This window comes from Amyelois transitella, chromosome 5, assembly GCF_032362555.1.
Source record: "Amyelois transitella isolate CPQ chromosome 5, ilAmyTran1.1, whole genome shotgun sequence".
In the NCBI taxonomy this organism is placed as follows: domain Eukaryota; kingdom Metazoa; phylum Arthropoda; class Insecta; order Lepidoptera; family Pyralidae; genus Amyelois; species Amyelois transitella.
This window is the reverse complement of record NC_083508.1, coordinates 6125656-6140492: the sequence shown is the minus strand read 5'-3', so window position 1 is coordinate 6140492 and position 14837 is coordinate 6125656. Positions and strand designations below refer to the sequence as shown.

The following is a 14837-nucleotide window of genomic DNA, read 5'->3' as shown; positions in this document are numbered from 1 at the left end:
CATATATTTATATATGTATGTACGTAACATACACACCAAGTGGGCGAAGAATAATAATAGGCGAAGAATATTTTTTACAGCAACTTAACAATTAAAGCTTCTTGCTTTTGTATGTAAAACTATGCCAGTAATGGAAAAGTAGTGGTTGTAATTCTATAGCCGAAGAGCACATGGAAAAAATCCAATTTTACATTCTGATTACTTAGTTACAGTTCAGTTGGTATAAAGTAAGGGTACTTATATGTTACTATTCATGGAATCTTATGGGCGCTGCGTCCTATACAGAAATAGCTACAGGTCTTGTGTAGCAGGGGCGCAGGCGCAGGGACCACATCGCGGATAACTGGTTCTAGTGCAAAAACGATAAAGCGCCCTAGACATGAAATATTTATACATCACATTATCATATTACACGGGAATCATGGTCTTCGTTTAGAAAATTATACGTTTTCACTCTAAAATCACACAAATACAAAAAACGATAGAAAAACTGATTGTGAGGGAAGGTTATGCTCACTTAAGCTTAAGGCATTTGTGCTGTAATTATATAGTGTACTAGTAAATCGCAATCGAGATGGGCAATTATAAGTGTGATGGTTTAACGACAAGTCCTGATGCTGTAATTACGCATGTAGATATCTACCCCTTGTTATTATTCAGGATATAGTAAAGCAGTAAACTTGCGTATAATCAACTGTCTATTATTCTTAAAGCCATAAATGTCGGGTGTAATTTGTGGAGCTATTAGTTATATTTATAACATGGAATACAGCTTATAGTAGTTATAGAAATAATTTGTAAGATGATAACTATATTAAATTAATTTGATTGCTTGTTAATTTTAGACAACTAGAGAGTGCATTAAAGCTTCGTTAGTTGGTTACTTGAAGTTCTCCTTGGTCCGGTTTCCCACGATATCGTATATAGTAATTTAATTTCCGAAGTGAGTCACCGAAGTCACAGCATTAATATGAATTACTCTGAATGAAAGCTGCTTGCAGCATATTTACAGCGGCTACTAACACATGAATACATGCAATTTGATCACACCCATTCAACTGTTCGAGATTGATCGTCAATTTGAATAAATTACCCTTCAGAGCAACACGGGTTAGGTCACCTTGTGCGTGCAGTACCGACCCACATTTGAAGGATTACAAGTAGCTGTGGAGAAAATTTACCGCTAACATTGCCATATAAGCTGTATGAATTTTAGGTCGCTACGAGTATAGCATGCTCTTGCGCCGACATCTGCGCAAATATTGATTTAGTAAGTCGGAGTACAATGGCGCTGGGCCGGCGCACCTCTCGCGACCGCGTCCTGGCCGGTTGCGAGGCATGCAGTGGCCTGAACCGAAAACAGCACTCATTGTCACTTCTTTACCACCACTGCCTTCGGCGACAAATATTTTTGATTCTTTTCAAGATTTCATCAAAAACTGTATACGCACTTAAACGTGACGAATTTGTTAGGAACAAGATAATTGCTATTCTGCAATTTCTCATACAAAATGATAAACTGATCGCTTAATACGTATTTTACATTGTTTTTCTAATACATTTTAAATGTGCGTTACTTTCATTGTAAATGTTTTCACTTGTACATGACGACCTTTGAACAAAAGGCTTAGCAACAAAAGAATGAGAATATAAAATTGGTACAGTGACCGCGGTCCAGACCACCTTTCGCGGACTTCGGCTGGCGGCTGCTGGTCCCAATCTCAGTTACCATTAGGTCACTACGAGACATATACTATTAAATAATGTAATTATTAAACTAGGTACTTAATTATTATCATAAAAGAAAAGCTGCATGTACAAGTCAACAACATTACATTTATTATACTTCTCGGTCGAGAACATGTATTTAATCTTCAGTCAAACTCTAAGTCTGGGTTCGTTAGAGTAAAAAAATAAATTCCAATTCGCACAAATTTTGTTAATGCCCAAATGGCTTAATTGATTATGATGCCGTCTATTGTGATAAAGTATTTAAATAACGTTGATCTCGTTTGTCTAAATTTCGCACCATGTCTATATTTTTCATGGTGTGTAGACTGAAACAGATCAAAAACAAATATTTAATAGGAAATATTTATAATAGCTACCCTAATATTGTTTATATTACGAAAGCAAAATACCGATTCTCTATTCTATATTTATATGGGCTAAAAATTTCTGTTCGCAAATAAAGATTGCGTCATGCGGTAAGGCTTATGTGCCAAAGGTCCATCACCAAGACTTTTTTCGTGACCTTATAAGCAGAAGCGTGATTATCTCAAGCAACAAGATATCGAATGAATACTTCAAAAATTATCATTATTGGTGTAGAAAAAATAGACGACAAAAAATCCCTATGTTCGTTCAAGGTGAAGACGGCGCACGAATGTTTAAAAGCAAATTCAGGGAAGCGCAGTAAATCAGGAAGTACCCACCACAGATTAATACCATTAACGTAATGATCATTATAAAGTCATGTCAAACAAAGAGTTATTACTAATAATTTAATAAACCTGTTCATTTTATGTAAGTACTGAGCGCGAGAAACGAATATCATGCGCGGAAGGTGACTTTTTTTGAGAAATGCTTATTGATTTCGGGGACCCATTCACTTTCTAAGGGCTCTCTTGATGTGTGAATAATTCATGCAAGGGCTCTGTTGATATATGATTTCCATTGGGACCCTACTAATATCAAAGGAAAATGACAACTGGAATAATAAGATTTTGTTACAAGTATATCTACTTACATAATAAGAGAAAAGTCTTCCTTTCGTTTGTTAAAAATAGAACATTTATTTATGTTATTGTAAGTTTTCATCACCGTTCTTATCTTTATAAAAAAAAGTAAGACACGGCCAGCTAAAATTGCATTGGCAAAGAAGATATTTACTAATTTAATGACAGGAAATTAATTGATTAATTTCAGAGGTAAGATTTTTAAATATGAATCAAGCTACCATTATGTAGCAGTTATGAACAGTTTCCACCAGCCCAGTCAGGTAATTTGCTAATATCAAGCTGGCAGTGGTACTAATCGCGTGGTCGAGCGACTCCGGGTGCATGAGCCTGCCGTCTCTTAGGACAATGACATCGCACGTTCCGCACGATAAAACAACCTGGACACTATGAAGTCTTACCAAAGCCTTTTAGCAGCATAAAAAACGTTAGACACAAGTTATAATTGCGTCATTAACAGTTTCATGCTTGTTTCGCGAACAGTGAACTATTTTAGAACGTTCACCGAATGTTTGTGCAGGTGAGCGCGACAAGATTTACAGTACAAAATTATTTTCGTGATAAATAAACATATACATATGATAAATATTTTACAAAACCCATCGGCATTGAATAACTGTTTAATAAAACAGATTTGTTTGTGGATCACGAAAATAGGTAAAGGTTCTCGTTTATTAAGTAGGAGATAGTGTGATGTGAAATGACGATTTGTATTTCGAATGCGATCGCTTGGCACTGTCTCACGATTTTCCTTCAAGTTGTTTACTGTTGGTCAATGTCACAGTTGCAAAATGTGTAAAGCATTTTAAAGCTATGTATTGTATATAATGGCCACACCATCAAACTGTTAATGTCTACATGAAGTTTATAATTACCTATATTTTAACACCATCAATAAGTTGGAATAGAACCCTTATTCTCTCACGCCTCACATTCGTTGTCGGGCTGTCGGCCGTCACACAAAGTGTGTGGTGAGTTCCACAGACAAACCTTCACGTTATATATCGGTTCAAATACCAATTGGTAAAAGACCTATTCAAACATAACATGAGAATTTTTACTCGGTAAATGGTTAAGTGGACATGACTATTTGTCTTGTTATTTAGAGTGTGGGTGCTATGAGCGTAGGCTCCGAGCAGCCTCTTTAAACCGCATAGGGCTGGCCTGCAGTCACAGCGTGTTGGCTTCATTCAAAGACGAAGAGGGCTCACTGCTCGTTAATGCTTTTATAACTTGAGTAAAATAAATATTCGTTTCTTATTGTAATGGTTGTTAAAATCCTGTAATATAATTTGTAATAGATATGAAAGCGTCAGATTTAGTTTTGCTGTGTTCTATTCTAACAAGAACTACAAAAGCTCTGAAAGCTTTGGTAGTTCTTGTAGCTTTTGTTGACCTTTAAGATCGGCACTGTTGGTGTTTCTCATGGTAATTTATTCATTTAAATATATAATGATGCATTCAAAAGTTCTTTTGGATAAACATAACCAAAGATAAAATTAACCTGGAGTTGATTAAATCCAGGTTACTTTTCTTTGTATTATTACGTACAATTATTATGACCTAAATAGACTTACAGTTAAATAGAATAGAAATTATTTAGTTCCATAAATATTTTTTACTTCGAATATCTAAATTATTTTTTTAGTATATACTTAAGAGCGTCCTATTGCCAGAGCCGGAATTAAAGCAAAGTAGCCAACTATTTTCCACGAATGTTTTAAAGTCAAGAGTAATAACATCGAAGTTAACAAGGAGAATTTGGCACAGTGACGTCAGTACTTTCACGCCTTATACGAAACTGATTGACATGAAAGGAGATAACTATTGTAATAAAAAACTAAGACTGACAAAAAGCCGGACTAAGTAACATCATAACCTACATTCCATTTGGTGGCTCCGAGCACCTAGCACTCTCCGTGCTTCCACAATGTGAATTTTAAGTAGACACCATTTAGGGTCATATTCGAGTGTTTTCTCTTTATCGGTCATTGTGACCGGCGTCTCAGCATTGTAGCCTGCAATATTCTGATATTGATATTCAAACAGCAACCCGCGTGTCGCGAAGCTATATCATGCGCGCGACTTATGTTTATAACCTTCGGGACCGATCCTTCCACGGTAACGAACCAGAACGAACTGCATACATACGTTGTTTCCTAACAACGTGGGTTCTGCAATCATGTAACTTCAGTGACTACAAAATAGCACAAATTCGCTACCAATAGCTTTTTACGTTAGGAAAGTACAGTAACACGGAACGAAGGTCCCGCAAAGCTTTTCATCTCAATACGCCATTATAATTTCGCATTCCTATGAATATGACCACCGTTAATGTGTGCAGATAGGAATTGGAATCTGTGATGATTGTCACGATGCTGTCATTTCATTACGTTATCACGAATTGCACGGTTTGATAGTTACATAATTGTAGTGCGCGAAAACTGTCTATTGTTGATAAAACTCTTGAATATACCATGAAATCAAAGTCAAGTCACGAAATTACGATATAGCAAGTGAAACAGAAACGGTTTACGAGCTTTTTTGCGACATTTTTGTGGTCCGGTAATAACGGTTTTGGCTCCTACAGCGAGACTCGCCTTATCAGATCCCACTGCACTTGCGTCGCAGTCTGTAGACACCGCAGTTCCGATTTACCTCTCAGTGACGTTCTAAACTACGCTCGAATTATGCTCGATTAGGTACTTATTCTGATAATAATCATAAATAATAGCAAAACGATTGGCATACGCTATTATATATTGTCTCGATTGACCGCAGACGTCATAAAAACCATTAGCCTTTTCACCCCATTGTGGCTTTCGATTCTTAAGAGTCTATTAACCCATATGAACTGAAGGAATGTGGGTAAATATTAAATGTGAATGGCAACACATGTGCATTGAGTATGGCAGGTTGCACAGGTCAATGGCACCCACGAGGCCCAGATTCAGTTCCCCATAAGTTGCCATTTTCTCAGGAAGCGATGGCGGCGACAACGACGGGCCCTCCTCGCTGTCGACAGCGACTACGCTGTGTGCATTTTGTCACGCCAAGACTGCGCGCGCGCATATTGAATCGCGTTTCATTAATGCGAAGTCAGCGGAGAGCTTTCGAACTTTTAAGATGCTTCATTTTAAAACCATATCGCTTTCAAGTTGTAGATGTGCAGGCATGAATGACACAAATAACCGATCGGTTTTTATTCCATTGACTCAGTCTCTGCGTGTAATTCAGAACGGCTATTTTAATGAAACGGAAACTGCAGGGTGTTTGCGTTAAAACCCATTAACAGATTTGGTATTGTTGTTTCTTTTTGTATAGTAGGTGTAAAAACTAAGCATATAAGTAAACACCAGGGTCGCTGAGTAACGCTCTAGGGAAGACAGTAAGTCAGCCATTTTGCTCCATTCAACTAGGCGTGCTTCCGTGCTCTAGTGTGAAGAACACATAACAAAAACTTCTGAAATCCAGTGACCTTGCTAGAAAATGCCGTCACCAATGATGATGGCTCATTTTAAGATTGGTTTAAGGATAGAAATCTAATAAAATCTTTGAAATATATTTTCAGATGTGTGCCCATATAGAAAATACTTAGTCAGTCCTATTTAAAAGACAAAATCATTTAGTTAGAATTATTAATCACTTTATTAAAATAAAAGAAAACTTTACTTATGTAAAAGCCACTAAAGAGCATATTTTATGAATAACCAAGAGTTCGAAGATTGCTATGAAACAATGACATAAAAGTTAAAATAGGTTAAAACTCATCAATTATTTTCAAATTTTTTTGAAGTGGATATACACGCCACTCCATTCCTTTTTGTATCCAATAAATACATATCTTTTTATTTTTGAAATATACTTAAGTACGAAAATTTTAGAAATGTGTTACGAAAGTGAATCTAGACACTCTCGACATATTCATATTACTCAATCAAACATAAACCAACAATTCATGCCTCTATAATTATTTGCATTAAACTTCACGTCTTGTTAGGAGTAAAGGGGCTATCTTCCCATTAACAATACAATATAGTACGCATCAGTGGGAAGCGACGAAATCAACGTCGGATGTATATCCGTGCTATCTGAGGGCAATAAATAAAAAAAAAATTATAAATATATTTAAAAATAAAAAAAAAACTCCACGGCGCAAATTTTAATTACTTAGAAAGTACTGAATAATAAAGAAACAAAATCTTAAGGTATCTTATAGTATGTATTATGTAATAATTTTTAAGAAATATGTCGCTTTGGGGGACGCTTATAGTTTTTATAGCCAACCAATTTTTTAAAAGTATGTTTATACTTTGTCGCTGACTTAATAATATTTTTTTTGTGTTAAAGTTTTTTATTTTAACACGTCAACAGTTACTTCTAATTATTTTATTATTATAACAGTTATTTTAATTTGTAACTTCAACAGTCTAAGTTATACCCAAAATTAAATTATATAAGATGGAAGTTCAACCATTCTGTTTTCGAATAAATGCACTGCTTTAAATTAAACACCTTCTGTACTGTTCTTATTTTCAGGACACGCGACGTGGCATAAAACCTTCAACTTGTACTTGACCTCCCGCTTCGCCAGTGTTTCGCTATCCGGCGGTGTGGTGACAAAATTACAGAAATTGATTACAAAATGGTCACTGTCATTGTATGGCGGGGTCTGTACGGCCTTTGGAGAGAAAGACGGTGACGTGACGCGCAAATTGTACACCCTCCACTTAAACTCCCCTTCGCTGCGTTGGAGATGAGAGTTGTACATGCTGATCGAAATTGGTATCTAAATTAAGATTGGGGTCTTAGTATATAGGTTGTTTTTTACTTGTTATCATTTTCTATTTTTATAGGCTAACTTACAAAATAATCAACTTACTGGCTTTAGTGGATTCAATTTCATCGCTCTGAAAAGGAGCCCGGTAGTTATTGTCGCAACTTAAAACTCAACATAAATGAGTAAAAAGCAATAAAAAAGGCAAATTTCAAAACGGTCAAGACCAATACCGCAAAGAAATATCAAAATAAACAAAACCTATAAATATCTATTAACTACACTACCAAATTCACTCATCGCACAGACAGTCGCTAGTCTAAATGATTCGAAAATTTAGCTAGTGGGTGCCACGCTAACTACATTGCTATAAAGCAGAAAGTATCTTTGAGTAAAACCTTCACCCTGCACTTGAACTCCGCTGCATTCGAAACTTCGTGCTAACCAAAGTCCGAACCATAACAGACGAGAGGAAAATAGACTTATATATCTTGTTTATAAATTTTAAATCTACGTATTACATTTATATACCCACAAATTGCAGATGCGTACCGAGTTCGGAAAGGGCTGCATAATAAATAACGGAAGCAAAGCCCTGTATGAGGCATAAAAAATGGGTGCGATTATCCGGACGACTTAAGGAAATAGTCGGCAGCAGAGTTTCCATCCCTTTTGCGTTTTATTCCGAATGCCCTATTTTCCTTGAACGTACTACTTATTAAGAAGATGAACATCGCAATAATTTTGAATATAAGATGGAACTTAGTAAACAGGAAAATAATAGACAGTTTTACTTATCGCAATGAATAAATGAAAATAAAATATAAATCATTATTCTACAATAAAGAACTAAATCAATGAGATTTAGATAAACTAATTAACAATATATGATAATAAACGCCTATACCTGTATGAGTAGAAGACACCAGCCCAAACAAAGAAAAATGATTAAAATGGAAAAGTTTTTGACTAATCATGGAGCTTTTTACAGTTAATTTTCTGTAAGGGTCTTTAAGATTATTTAATTTAAGATTTAATATAAACACCATACTTATTTTACGGGTGAGATGTCCTTTTTTTACAAATGTTATTTCATTTTACGTGTAGAAAATCCTTATTGAAAAATGTTTTCTTTATGCACAAGGTGATGATGAATTTGATTCCATTATACCCGATTTGGATTTTAATAAAGTCAAGTTTTGAACATAATTGATTGATTTAGTGATCAACAAAACCAAAATTTCAATTGACTTTGTGAATACAATCGCGAATGATTAGTGGTGGCGACTGTGAAATATCGGATCTGTTCCGCTCGGGGCCGGCGCACGCGGCTACTAATCTGCTCACGCGATTCTATTCGATTAACCCTACAAAAATTCTTCAATTAATTAGAATCGTTACTTAAACTGTGTGTTAAGTTTTTAAGTAAGTTTAAGTTAAGTACTTATATTACTAGCCGAAATTAATAAAAATTATTATTATATAACAAATAATTCTTCACAATAAATTAAATATTGAAATGATAAATTAGTATTTATTGATCCTCAAACATATTTTATTTATGAGTTAAAATTACTGCAGGCAGACATACGATAAGAAAAATAAAAATAGCTTTTACCGTGGTTTCGCTCTTATCGAGGGCGTTTTATCGAATCATCACATTTAATTGAAGAATAACATTATGTTCTTAACAGCAAAAGTTATGCTTACTAATATAATAAATATATAAAATGTCTTGTTAAAAAAGGTCACTCAATAAAAAATATTTTTATTTTCCTCAAAATGATCTCTTATTCAATTCAATTATTGATATTATTTAACAAAATTTTTAATAATCAATGGAAAATACACGTATTTTGAATAATGATACGACCGTTAACTAGAGTCAAGTTCATTGTTCTTTGTGTGTCTGCTGCCTACTTTATGAATCAAGTAGTAATTTGTCAAGAGTTAGGTATTTAATAATTTATTTATTTTATACATGAAAACAGTTATTAAAAAATTTACTTATTAAAAAATATATTGTTACACTAGCAGTTTTATTAGTAGATGAACTGGCTCGTACCAGAATTTTCATATGTTACATATAACTGTCAGAATGTTAATTAAGTTGCTTATTATAATGAATAGTTAAATTTAATATACTGCGGACAAAAAAAATGCTTAAATTAAATGCAAGTGCAAATTGGTGGCATCACCATCAACTTGAGAAATAAAGGACTCATTTCGGTATTATTTCCCTAAAACTGTATTTACTCCATTTTCTATGATTTACTATAGTTTCTTATCAACTTGAGTAATATTTGAAAACAACATTGTTTATTATTTAATTAACTTGCAACGTTAGCTATGGCATTTATCGACATGGGCAAAATTTAATATCTAGGACTTGGATTTAATATATTTTTGAAGTATGAGTTAAAATTTCAAAAGGGAATCTAGTCGAGGTTCAACTCTTTCGGGAATACTGTGTCGGCCATTAATGTGTATATTTTTTGATACTTTTTATAGTATTTATTTAATGGGCCATGAACCAATACGATGTTTAGGACATATTTTTTTTTATGAAATTTAATAAGAATAAGTATTTATAAGATTCTATTCTATATACCGCGCAAAGCTGCAACTGTAGAAAAAGCTTGCCAAGGAAAAGCTCGCCGGTCGTGTCGGCATTTTCAAACGCGTTCGAAATCGAAATATTTACTGAAGATGTCGAACTTTTTTTTTTGCATTAAAAACGAAATATCTACATTTACGTACATATCAAAATTGAAAAATGCATTTTTTTTTTTGCACTTACCTCTCGATGAAATGAAAATAAATACGCGTTCCGTTGGAAAGCGGCAGGATATCGCTCAGGCAGTCTTTACAGTGTATATTGTCACTAAGGAGAGAGAGCAGAAGCTAATCAACAGTCGGTGGTATTGTTGGAGCGTGATGCTTGCGGCGCGGCCGGGCCGGCACTGACGCGAGGCGGGTCCTCGCGCGCTCCCGCCACTCGCGGAGGCTTCGCGGCGAGCTTTCAGCGACACACGATCCGCACGCACTGCACACTGCACTCGCCCTCTTCAACCCACGCGTTGCGATTCTCTCGATCGTCTAATGTTCCGAACGCCCGACGTACGTTTGAACTCTTCGCAGTGCCCGCTTTAGCGTATAAATATGAAGCCCGGTGGCGGGGGCTGATGTTTTACCAAGGCGCATTGTGAATCCTCGTAGGCAAAAATTGTGATGCAGCCTATGTCCTTCGACTTGATTTTATTGGTTGGCCAATTGTCGAGGACAATTAGCAAAATCCTCAGCCCCGAACATTGTCACAAACAATCGTCTTCCTACTAATTGATCATGTTGCCTATAATTATAGCACAACAGGTTCACATCAATTATCGCAAACACATAATCGATTACATGCATTATGTATGTGCTGTATGCATGAGAATACCTTCACTTACGGTAAAAGTGTTATTGGATATAAAGACGCTGAAACAGACAACACCCGACTCAAATGATGAATGATCAGGGGCTAAAATGGACATGTATTTTTTGTTATGGAAATGTATTATGTTACATTCTGTGAGGCTTTTTGATTTTCAATTTTAGGATTATATCCATCCTAAATAAATAAAGTAATAGAAAATATTGATAAAGACTTGCAAGCGATATTTACGTCACTAACGAGACAGCAGATCTTTTTTATAGCAGTGCTTCATGACCTGCTTCGGTTTCAAAGAATAACGATGACGAATCTTCGTTTTAGTTGTGCGGGGTCAATATACACTAGGAATTGGTGCGTCGAGGCAGGGTCTTGCAGCGATCGCAGCCGGATCGCAGCCGGATCGCCGCCGCATCGCATGCCGCGCGCTGCACGCCGATGCCGCATGGCAGATATGACGCCACTCGCCCGGGGAGTATACTCGTAGGACGCAACTCTTTGATAGATACCGCTACAATTTCAAATCTATTTTACACTGCTTAGGTGGAGTTATATGCGACGGAATTACAGCTGTATCCATTAGATGCGTAATATTAACGTTGATATTTATTGCGCCTGGTATTAATCCATACAAATGCATTGTGTCAGATAAGTATCTTATTGAAAAAAATGTATTTCTAGAAAGAAATAATTATTATTTTATTATATAATGTTTAAGTACTGGACTGTGTAAGTTCGATAACGTCTTCACATCATATAAATTCGAAAAGTGCATATAAAAAGCATAAATCACCTACTAAACCAATCCTAATAATTTGGTAGCATGTTCTGCATAAATAGACCTTATCATGCATTATATATTTAAATTGAAAACGAAATGAAATAAATTGAACATTTATGTATATAATATGCCCACGCGTAAAGCGTAACATATGTATGTTGTTACACGTGTATATTTATTTCAGATCTAATAAAAAATAACATATACAGCATTAAAACAAATGTAGTTTAGGAAACACCGTTACATTTCTCAAGGCATTTCATTCTATTAAGTTACCATTAAGATTTTCCGGAAGGACACTGTAAATAATGCTCAATTAGATACGAATTTCTGAGTAACCCGCATAAAAAATAAGGTAATTTACATAACTGGTTTATGGAAACGGTGTATTATTTACGATAGATAACTGTTAAAAAAGGTCCATTTGGATTAGGAACCTTGCAATTAAAAGACAAAACTACTCTAATAAGCAAAATTTGCGATAAAAAGCTCGTAAATATGGAGATCAATAACACAACTTAATTACTAACGTTTCTGTTTGATTAAACGTGATTGATTAAAAAAATAAACAAGTAGCATTCTTTTTAAATTTAATTTAATTTGTCTTTTTACTTTTATAATTTTCCTGGAATATCTCAGTTAACTCGTCTGTCTGACGTCAGCTGGGATCATGGTTGCACTTACACATTGAGTTGTTGGTTGTCTATACCATGTTTCCATTAACGCGTTAGCTTTAAAACAATAACACAGATTTTTTAAGACGTTACTTTGAGTGTGATTTTCAAAACAGGGTATCAAACAGTAGAAACAGGGTATCTTAAAACGACGTTCTTAATTAATAATAATACTGAGCCTTAATTTCTTAATTATTACCTTCTTATCTATACTAATATTATAAAGCTGAAGAGTTTGTTTATTTGCTTGTCTGTTTGTTTGAACGCGCTAATCTCAGGCACTACTAGTTCGAATTGAAATATTCTTTTTGAGTTGAATAGACCATTTATCGAGGAAGGCTTTAGGCTATACATCTGAAAATGTGAAAAAACGGGGAAAATTATTCATCCTTGAGGGCTTCAATGATGCCTAAAGTAAGTATTCAACAAAATGCCCGGCTACAACTAGCTGCTCTCTCAAGAGCATACAATTTAGAAGATTTCTTATTAATAAAAAAAATCTAAGTCATAAACTATGAAGTGAATTAATAATACGAATTGTATATAAGGCTATATATAATTCGTATTATTAATTCACTTCACAGTTTAAAAATTTGCCTTATACCAAATACGGGGTGAGTGACATTTCAAGCAGTTGTTATGACGTTGATCTTATCTGAGACACCGAAATCTTATTTGCAATTGATCATTGATTTATAATTAGATGTAAATAATATTTATTTCTTTATAAGACTTAAAAACACAAATACTCGAGTTTTGTTCGACCTCCCATTGATACAAAAGTACCCTTTGTTCCTATTGAAGGTCTCTTTATATCCGTGACTTTCATAATTATTGCATTACAAAATAAAGAAGAAAAAGGAAATAAAGAAAAAGATTTCACGATATATTTTATTAGAAAATCTTTGATAAAGTAAAATATTTGAAGGAAGACTTGTTTGTGAACATCTGTTTTTTATTCTTGATGCTGCTGGCGCTTTCTAATAATTTTATCATATCATACATAAAATATAGTTTTGGCTACTGCGACATGTCGCAGAAAAGTGGATACCTACTAATGATGAGATTAGCTACGTCATCCTATTCTCTCTTAAGAGATTGCTTTGAAGGCAAGAAGTGAAGGTGATTACGATTGAATATAGTAGAGAATTTAAAAAAAACATACAAATCGAATAATGTAATTTGTAAGCTATGAAAAGATATTTTTTAAGTTTCTGATTTGACCTTAAAGTATAAAAATATTATTTACAGCACTTTAAGTAAAAAAACGTAAAGTATAGGATTTAATTGGTGTTATTTTAATTATATATTTTCATGTGTAGTCGCCTAAGGCCAGTGACATTGGCTAGCGCCGCTTTTTTATACTAATTAAGATGAACTCAATCCTATCATAACGGCTCTAAAACATTACTATGCTAATTTATTATTAGGGTATTTTCTTGGCATCCGCAATGTGACACACATTTTTTTGAAGAATTAACTGTTGCAGAAATATGATTGATAGTTAACCGTTGTGCAAGTGTGCTTCAGCTTATCTCTTTAAAGCATACAGGTTATTTTTCGGTACATTTGTGATTAGATGCTTAATCATGAAACATTGATTAATAGAACTCGAACAAAATAAAACACATGTCACGTAGCTGCGGTGCTCTCACTAGTATATCCGCGGAATTTGGCAAATCTAACCTTGCTTAAATGCTTGCCTTAGAAACAGAATATAGAGGAATAAGTCGACCATTATACTCGTATTTATGTGGAGTATTTATCTGTTTTTTTGTGCAATTAAACAAAAATAGATACCAAACATGGTAAGAATAATAAGAATCAGATATTATATAATACTTTTCTGACTGAAAATGAGGTTCCAAATAAAGCTCAGAAGTTGACAGATAACCATCAAATTTTTAGCTATAATTTGCCTGATTCGCTTAAAATTTGAGAACTACTTTTTGCAATAAAATAATTTTGTACATATTTATTTACTGTGTTCTTATCGTGTTATATAAATTTTTAAATGTTAAATTATTATAGCTTTAAGATCTTCTCTACTGAATTAAATTTTTAACACGGAGAGAGAAATGTCGGAAAACGGTGTGCAGCAGCCCCGCAGTGTTGTGATGTGATGTGACGGGGTGCTAACACGCAAGAATAAGCACTAAACTTATTTATACAAATATTTGAGATCCACGCCAATAGGAAACAGTTAATTTTTTCATAATGTTCTAGCACGAGATTCGAACTCGTAACGTTTTGTGTCATAGGCAAACACACTCACCACTGCGCCAGAAAAGTAGTTTTACACAGATTTATTTTTTACGGCTTGTTAAATTTTTTAGTTTAAATAAAAATACTACCACAAACTTCACCAATAGTTTTTGTTAGAGTCTTTACTGAAGTTTATAAAAACTCTTGACTACCTAAGCAATAAAGCTGA

At 34.4% G+C, this 14837-nt stretch overlaps 1 protein-coding gene across 1 annotated transcript in view; it reads right to left on the bottom strand.

Moving 5' to 3' along the window:
* LOC106131870 (mucin-2) overlaps nucleotides 1-10628 on the bottom strand; it is a 35044-nt gene extending 24416 nt beyond the window's left edge. The window contains exon 1 of the mRNA XM_060954807.1: nucleotides 10316-10628. The gene's annotated coding sequence lies outside the window, so the exon portion shown is untranslated. The remainder of the gene's footprint in view (nucleotides 1-10315) is intronic.
* Nucleotides 10629-14837: the final 4209 nt, after the last annotated feature.